This window comes from Cryptotermes secundus, unplaced genomic scaffold (genome assembly GCF_002891405.2).
Source record: "Cryptotermes secundus unplaced genomic scaffold, Csec_1.0 scaffold948, whole genome shotgun sequence".
Taxonomy (NCBI): Eukaryota; Metazoa; Arthropoda; class Insecta; order Blattodea; family Kalotermitidae; genus Cryptotermes; species Cryptotermes secundus.
Window position 1 is genome coordinate 468497 of NW_019727110.1, and position 9977 is coordinate 478473.

Sequence of the window (9977 nt, forward strand, 5' to 3'; positions counted from 1 at the left end):
ATTATTGTATACTGCTCTATTTGAATCTCGAACTGTTCCTCGCTGTCACATTGTGGCTTTGCGTGCGTTTGTTTCTGTATCTTTACTCATGTTCGCTTTGTAATTAATATAGACTATCATATTTTGTATTTTGTTTTTTAATTATTTTTGTGTATTTCTATATATTCGTGCTAACTTTATAATTGGCATCTGTGCTGTTAAGTCTGCATGTAAATAAACACGAATTTAATTATTATTATTATTATTATTATTATTATTATTAATATTGCTCTAGAGCCCTTTGTCGGGCCTTGGCCGCTTATTCAGTTTCTTGACCCTATACACAGTCTGCAGGACTCCTTAGATGGCGGCTCAGCCCGTCGCAAGGTCGCTACCTACACACAGAATACAAATACAGAATAAACGCATACACAGATATCCTTGACTTGAGTGCGATTCGAACCCACGATTCCAGCGCCCGTGCGAGCGAAGACAGTTTATGCCTTAGACCGCTTGGCTATTGTGATCGGCATGGCACATGAATAGCTTTCTCTTTACGTTTCAATCTTTGGAGTCAGGGCAAGTTGTCCCTGTGTTTAATTAGTTGGTACCAGGTCATAAAGACGTATGGGGGAATGGACTTAAAGCTCAACCATTGGATTTTCAATTGAAGTAATCCTTCGAGCCGCACTATGGCCCTGGGTTCGACTCAGCCTCTAACAGAAATGAGTACCAGGAATCCTCCTGTGGAGTAAAGGGCGGCCGGCGCCATCTGTTAGCCGATTGTCTAGGAAATGTGAGAGCCTCGACGTCTCACAACCCTATGGGCACCCACGACCTCTTAGAGGGTTAGCTTTACCTTGATATTGACTTGATTTAAAAATTACAATTGTATCTGTCAGTATCACCTGCAGACGGGTGTGCAGACCGACCATAGTATGTTGTGAGCCGTATCATACACACCTTCAAGAGACAACGCCCAACATGACTATACTGCAATAAATCAAACATTATCGGAAAATGTGTTGGATCTGGAGTTCTCTATGAAGAGTATTTATTATCTTGTGGGATGTGAAGGCGCCATGTAGTCCAGTACAAGTTCATCTGTGTTTCCGATGAACATATTTCCTTCACGTGTAAGATCTGAGGTTTTTTCACGGCGGTGACAATGAAGGATACCGTCTTCTGGGATGTGGCACCGCGTAGAATGGACGATGGACAGAGACCAGAAACCCAGTAATCACGAGTGCTGTGACCTATCTTGACATACTATCACAACATTTCGCTTCGAAGATCTAAGAACCCACTAAAAACGTAAGAATAGCAGGTTTCCGGATCAAAATTCAAGACTGGCATCTCTGCGGTCGGGTCTAGTAATTTGCTTCCGGTGTTCATCAGCAGTCGTTTTTGGGTTTGGTATCCTCGGGATCCACGACCATATTTTTCTGTCTTACTACTCTGAGTCTTTAAATTATCTTTTCCTTCTGGCGCCCCTCCAACACGAACGAAGAAGACTAAATAGTCAGCTGAGAATTCTGATATCAGGGGTTCGAATACAGTCAAGGTTATTTATATTTTAATGGGTATTACTCTTCACTGCTATTCGATCTACTCATCTGTCTTTTTGGGTGAGGGCTGCTACTGTAACCCTTCCATGCAGATGTAACACTTAAGTTATGCGCTAATACGGGGAATATGAGAAATAAAATTTTACCTATTACTCTGGAAAGGAAATATGAAAATCAAATTTCAGATATTTTTCGTATCATGACTGCTACTGGGAGCTTTGTGCCGTTTAACTGTTGTGTCGACAAAGGAACTGATTGTTAACTTGTATTTACAAAACAGACCCAGTATTTGGTTTGCGTGCCCACCAGTGGCATGTCAACTGCTCATAGGCCTACTATGTGAGGTCCTTCCCGTCCCTCGGTCCCCAAATTCAAAACTGATAGACCTTAAGCCTAACTGAATGTAGACCCATTAATTGATATTGATTGATTAACACTGTAACTAAAAAACGACATTTCTGTACCAATAATCTTGAACTCCATTGAGTACAAACAAGCATACTAGCATTACGCACGGGACTTACACTCATGTGACAGCCGGCATAGCGACTGGCTATGGGCTGGACGACCGAAGGGTCGGAGTTTTAGTCCTGATGGGGGCAAGAATCTTCACTTCTCTACGTTGTCCAGACCAGCTATCGATCTGTGGCTCTACGGCCCTTTGTTTGGCCTTGGCTGCTTTTCAGTTTCTTAATTCTATACACAGTCGGTAGGACTCCTCGGACGGGGGATCAGCCCTTCGCAAGGCCTCTACCTATACACAGAACAACACAAACACAGAATAAACACAGATATCCATGTTTTAAGTGGGATTAGCCTGTTGCAAGACCTCAACCTATATACAGAACAATACAAACACAGAATAAACGTACACAGACATCTATGTCTCGAGTGGGATTCGAAACCACCACCCTACTATTGGAAGGGGTGAAAACTGTTCATGCCTTAGACTGCGCGGCCACTGTGCTCGGCATGAATATCACTGCTGTACTGAAAAGAAAAACGTTAAATTTACTTTTTAGTGTTGAAATTGTGGGAGATATATTTTCTCTTTTAGCGATCTTCTTATGTTGAATAAATTCCTATAGGAAGCTGCGCTGTTTTTAAGACGATAAGTTTCGTTCATAGCATGGAACGAGTTAAACTAGCGACAGTAGTGATATCAGATTTCTACTGCGTTGTTTCTGAAAAGAAAATTGATGTCGCCTCTACCGCTTACTGTGTACTACAAAGTAGATGAAAGCTCAAAACACGATGTCCAAAAAGATATACATACATATAAGAGGGTTCAGAAAGTTGCCAGTTTGTTGAAACGGGGATAGCAGCCTAATTACGTGGGTAACTATGCCCTAGTTTCAGAAAACAGAACGAGGGAAGGAAGTTTGTGGTTTTCTTTCTACCTGATAAACAAGCTAGGAAAGGGACACAGACAGGGAACAAATACTCGTACAGCTACCAGATGATGTGTCCCACGCTTCATTGCCCTTATTACTAACCCACCTGTCATATCCCATAGCATCCAACCTCTGTCAGAAATATGAATTCTTACCGATAATACAATGCCCACATTGTGTTCCGGTTCATAAGCCGCCATGTTGTGCGTTCAATAATATGACTGCGACATAACACAAACCTGGCAGCATATTTTTTGTGCTTAATAGTTCAGTTCTATTCTCTCCAGGAGGCTTCATTATTCTCCAGTCTCTGCAGGGCTCCGTGTCTACATCACCAACCTCATGGCCGCTTCTACGTACAGAGAGGCTCTTTGGTCAGGCTCACCAGTCGACAGACCAACAGAACGCAATGCTGCATCTAAGATTTCATCTCAGCGGGATCTTTAATCATCATTTAACAACGCTTATAGCTCAGTCGGTATAGTGACCGGCTACGGGATGTACGGCCGGTGTTCGATTCCGGCAGAAGTAGGAGATTTTTCTCCTCTCCACAACGTCAAAACCGGGGGCCCACCTAGCCTCCTATCCAATGGATATTGGGGGGCTCTTTTTCCGGGTGGAAACGGCCGGGGCGTAAAAATGATCATCTAGTGCCGAGGTCAAGAATGATGGAGCTATGCCCCCGCTCCCCCATATGTCTTCATGGCATAGTGCGGAGCGACAATTTTATCTCACGTTTTATAAGAGATATTAAGTAATAGATTAAGTAGATATTTAAAGCGAAATGAGCTGCTATCCTCCCGTTGCATGAAAGGTCTTCTTGGACGAGGGAACGTCTCATCGCAAAGCTATGCCGGCATAGAATTCAGTGCAACATAGACAGACAGACATACAACCGTGGCCATCGCAAGAATTGATGCCATGATCCTCATGTTAGGGCTGCCCGAGACTGTAAGCATCTTAGTGTGCTCGGCCGTTGTTTTAATAATGTGACAAGTGCAGCAGAAGCCTCAGTCAGTAGCCAATTAGTCAAGAATTTCCCGCATTTTATAGAGCCATAAGGTTAATTAGAGTGCTCACAAGAGCTTACTTCTTGTCCTTATCCTGAGCCACCAGAATCCATTCCACATCGTCTCTCTTTCAGATCAGTTTTAATATACGGCTACAACTCTGCTGTCCTTACCTATTTGTATCAAAGATAGGGACTTATTCTTCCCTGCCACGTTCAAAACCGGTTGCCCGGCCCACACATCACTCTCTCCAATGGGCCCCCAATTTTTTTTCCCCTCCGGATGACGGAAGTGACCCCTAACCTCCACCTACAGATTATGTCCAAAACCTGTGGAGCCTATTTTAACTCCCCCTGCATTCCTCCAAGGCGTGTTATAGAATTACATGGAAACGTAATCTTTTATAAATGTATTTACTTGTAATTAATATATATTTAGATGAGATTTGAGGCCTTTTACCTCTCCATGGCTTTACAGCCCTTTGTTGTACCTTAGCCGCTTTATCAGTTTCTTGATATTTTTACACAGTCGGTAGGACTCCTTGGATGAGGGATCAGCCCGACGCAAGGCCGCTACCTACACATAGGATAACACAAACACAGAACAAACGCACAGAGACATCCATGCCTTGAGTGGGATTCGAAATCACGATCCCAGTGTTTGAGCGGGAGAAAGAAGTTCATGCCTTAGATGTAGTCTTGAAGGTGGTTATGAACGTTTCGAAGGAACCTGCTGTCCCATTTTCAGGATAAAGATGATGCAGTAGGTTCCTCCAAAAAAATACTGGTAACTGCCTAAGAGTCTATACGTACATATTTAAGTTACGTGTATATGAAATCGAATATATTTTATACAGTGCTTGAACATATATTCCTAAATAAACATAATTCATAAGGTTAAATTAAAACAAAGTCTCTAGTGGAATATTGCATTGAAGCGACATGTTGTGTTAAATATAGGCCTGTATAAATCACGGATGTTCTGCCTATGCCATTTCGCACGCTTCACTGCTTTACTTCGCTGTCACCCAATTCCTATCCCCATAAGCTCATGGCCCAATCCTACCCAATACCCAATTCTGTTATCCCATTTTAACTACATCTGAACTAATCCAGATAGCATATTTTAACAGCAGTTGACATGTAAACTTTTGTGAATGTACATAATCATAGCAAATAATAATGAATGTGCTAATTGGCCGAAGATGGTCTCCTTTTTTATTTTCCTTGACACTACAACCCCAGTGGTCCTAGGCCTACCTCCATGAACTTCTCCGTTCACTTCGGTTTTTCTAGATCTTACACATTCGGTAGGACTCCTTGGGCGGGTGATCAGCTCGTCGCAAGGCCTCTACCTGTGCACAAACACAGAACAACACACACACAAACTAAACATCCTTGTCCTGAGTGGGATTCGAACCCACGATCCCGGTTTCCAAGCGAGGGAAAACAGTACATGCCTTAGACCGCTCGGCTACCGTAACCAGCTCGAAGATGGCCTCTATGGGATAAAAATATAAAAAGGTAAAGCTGTCCCTGTGCCTCAACCAACTACGCCACCGCGTGTCCCTGGGAGAAACGTACAGTAGTAGTAAATAAATATATAACATACCATTGTATGTTGTAGTTTTGAAGACGGAATTTCAGAAATTTCTAGCTCTCTAGTAGCAGAACCTGAGGGTTCAACACCGCCAGCACCAAAGCGCAATATTTTGCTCGCGCGTGAGCCAGTTTCATCCACCTTCCTCTCCTACGAATTGTTTTCCTAAAATCCAGTTCAATGTTAAGCTTAATGTCTTCCAAGTGATCGCTTCCAAGACGTTCTCTACTATAATTCATTTTAACCTCCTGGATTTTACTGAACCAGTTACGCTAGGTGGCCTACACGTATTGCAAATTTCATATTTGTATGTCATTACAAGACACACTGCCCTATTCTCATTCGATGCTTTTAAACTTATGTAGTCGAGAAGATATCATTAAATAAACATAATAGCTTTATATAAAAAGCAAATACATATTAAGGGTAATTGCCAAAGTCATAACTGGTCTGGGAAACAGACACCAGGAAAGCAAAATGCCTCTCCGGTTCATAATACTGGGAACGAAGCAGTGGTTACCGCTCCACAATTCATTCCTCTGTGCAGACAACAAACACATAATGACAAATTGACACACAATGGTGTGGCTATATATTAGTCGTTGTCTGGCCCGGAGCCGGCGACAAGCGGCAGTTTACAGAGGCTAATCTCCGTTTCCAATCGACATAAAATACCTCATGTAGGACAGCGTTTATTGCCGAGGGGGATCAGTGGACGCTTGATAACTGCTGCCTAATATTGACTTGGCATGCGGTGGAATAATTCGATTTGTTCTGAACACGCCCGAAGGCGATGACTCAGTTCTTCTTCCTGGGAAGAGAAAAGTTAGTGCAACAGCATGACCCTGATAACACGGGGCAGCCAGTACTAAGAATAAACGGGTAGGTTTATGGTCCATTAACCTATGTGTTTGAAAGACCGTCTTTAAAAAGACAAATAATGAACAAAGAATCATATTACTGGTAAGACTGACATGATACAATTTACGGAATAAAATATAGGAATTTCTTCCACGCTACGTGCGATTGTTTTATTGCCGTCCTCTTAAATAATTTGTGACTTCCCCCCCCCACACACACACACGCACACACAAGATTTCATGCTTATACTGCCTTGAAGCAGTTTATTGAAATTGGGTATTTCATTAACAACAAACTCCGTGATTTCAGCCAGCAAGCCAACTATACCGATCGAGCGAGCGCCGCTTGTCGGCGAAGTTGGAGCCAACTTTTTGCGGATAGAGGGTGTCGCGTGGTCAGAGTAACGAATCCCCAAGGCCGCTAATTTCATATTTCTAGACCGGAGCCGCTATTTCCTTGAAATAGCTCCTCAATTATCATCACGAGGCTGAGTGGACCCCATTCCAGACACACTACTTCTACAAACAAATCTCGTAGCGCCGGGAATCGAACCTGGACCTCGGGATCTGTAGCCAGGAACGCTGACCTCTAGACTACAAACAATATATAATGCATATACCGCAAAAGATTGTGTTACTCCATTACGTATTGACATTTTCTTCATACCAGATGTCAGGATCATACTATCATGACTAAATTTCTTAAATTAGATATTGAAATTGATAATTGAGGAACAATTTCAATAAACTAGCGGCTCCTGTCTAGAAAACAGAGATTAACGGCTGTGGGGATCCGTTGCGCTAACCACGCGACACCCTCTATCCACTAAAATTGGCACTAACTTCACCGACAAGCGGCGGTCGCTCGGTCGGTATAGTTCGCTTGCGGACTACAGGCCTTTTGGTTTGGTTTTGATATTGAAATTTCCTTCACGCTAGATGTAAAGACTGTGCCGCCAAGGTGGTGACTTTTTCGTATCACATGCAATTGCAAAGAACCAAGACTCTTCTGACTGAGCCGAAGTAGTGGCATTTCTTCCATACCAGATGCAATGACCGCGAGACTGGTAATAAGTGAGAGATACTTCATTATGCCTATTCAATATATTTTATTTGTTTCCAGTTCCGAAACTGATGGAGATTGAAGGTGAAGCTACTCTGTAACAGACCCTGAAGGCCCATAGGGTTGTGAAATGTGGAATCTCCCACATTTTCTCTAGACAATCGGCTCACAGACGGCGGTGAGGCTGTCAGCCTTACGCGTCGGCCGCCCTTTACCCCCCCCCCAGGAAAACATCTGATACTCATTTCTGTTAGAGGCTGAGTCGATCCCAGGGCCATTGTGCGGCTGGAAGGATTAGGTCAACTGAAAAATCCACCTAATCGGGACTCGAACCCGCGACCTTCCGGCTTCTTGCATAGTGCCCCAACCAACTACGTTACCGCGTGCCCCCAACTGATATAGATTAACAAATGAAAATCTGCAATATTGTATTTAAGCCTGCTGTTGCATTAATATATATTTTGTACACAACATAATTCCGTAAATAACACAACTACTGTATTTCTATCACATGTTCCCTTCAAAACATGTTTCGGCCCCAAATGGCCATCATCAGGTGTCTCAGCTATGCCAAAAGTATATATATTGTATAGAATGTCCACTCTCTCAAATCACATATAACTGTGATATTTCATGATTTAAAATATTGAATGTTATAATCGATCATTTAGCTAACATTAGTTAAAATATCACACGCTGTAATGTACTTTAAATTCAATTCATTCAAAATTTTCCGTTAAAATTTTGTAAAATTTTTTTTACAACTCTCCTAGGGGCGTCGTCCACTTATCCAAGCGATATACACGTAGTTTGATATCCCTTTCTTATGATTTTTATACTGTAGCGGCCTGGGTGTTCGCGTGTTGTGTTCCATATGTAAGCACGTTGTTGTGGTTACGTTCTGCCTCTTGTCTGTATGTCGTTCTCTCAATCTGCATGCGTTGTCTTCTCTTGTGTGTGGATGTTATGTCTTGCCACAGATGAGACACCTCATGATGGCCGTTTGAGGCCGAAATATGTTGTGAAAGGAAGGAGTGATATAAATAGTTGCATTACTTACGGAATTATACTGTGTATAAAATGAAAATCTATTGCATTAAAATTCCGGAGAATACCCTTATAGACTATGTAGAAAATGAGATGTAAAAATCTGGTATGGTAAATTGGTAAGCACGCCTAATCTTAAATGTTGACATTAGAAGACTGACTGACGTAGATTTACTAATATTTGTTTTCCGGCTGTTTATGTTATAAAGAATGGTTAATCACTTATATTTATACAAGTTTCTGTGAGGATCAAGGAGGTTCACACGCCGAGTCTAGAATGCTCTACTGTGGCTGCTTCAGACTACAAGCAGACCGTCGTTTCGCTCTTTGGGCTCAATCCTTCAAACCGACAAAACAGCAAGACAAAAAGCCACCCTCCCATCCATCTATGGCTCTACAGCCGTTGTGGACCTTGGTCGCCTCTTTTCAGTTTCTTAATCTAGACACGATCGGTAGGACTTCTTAGACGGGGGATCAGCCCGTAACAAGGCTGCTACTTACACACAGAACAACACAAACATAGAATAAACGCACACAAAGACATCCATGCCTCGAGTGGAATTTGAACTCACGATTCCAGTGTTCAAGCTGGCAAAGACGGTTCATGCCTCAGACCGTGCGTTCACTGTGATCGGCGATTGTCTTCCTAATGTTATGAAATGTATAACTTCATTGATACATTTCTTGCAAAGGCTGGACCTCTAAAGTACACTGAATTTCTTCTTTTTACTTTGGGCTCTTATTTATTTATTCATTCATTCATCAGTAATCTGTCAGATGACAGGTCCACAGCCTCTTCCAAAACAGTTTCTCCACTTAATGCGATCTTCTGTTTTTGGAAAGAGACTATCCAGGAATAGTGATAATGTGGTAGTTTTTCCATTTGCTTTCCACATCGCAGTACAACAGCCGTTCAAACCACTCTGGTCACGCCTGTTGCTATACGAACTTGAACCATCTCGAGCATCATTTTCTCTGTGCTTCAAGTCGCCGCTGATGACGCTGCTTCCGGCATCAGTTTTCGGTGTCTCTCTTCGTCTGATGCCTACCCTTTGACCTGTCCAGCAAGGGAGGCCCTGCCAGTAGCTACGCTACCGCTGGTATAGCTCTCAGGGTCCTTGGCATACTCAANTCATATTACATCTCGTCATCTTGTTAACAGGATTTATTTAAAATTTAAACCAATTGGCGTTTAAACATGAAGAATATATAAATATTAGCTATATCGATAAACATTTCAAGTAAAATATTTGTATTCATAATGTGTATATATATTAACAGTCTTCAAGTGCACACAATCCCATCTACCACTTCTTCACTACATGTTTCGGCAGTACGCTGCCTTCTTCAGGTGTATCGATCCGTCATCTCTTTCACTGCTTGCCTTTATATGTCCATTTACAAATAATATTAAATTTGTATACGTCCTTATATAATAATAAAATTTATGTGTTTAA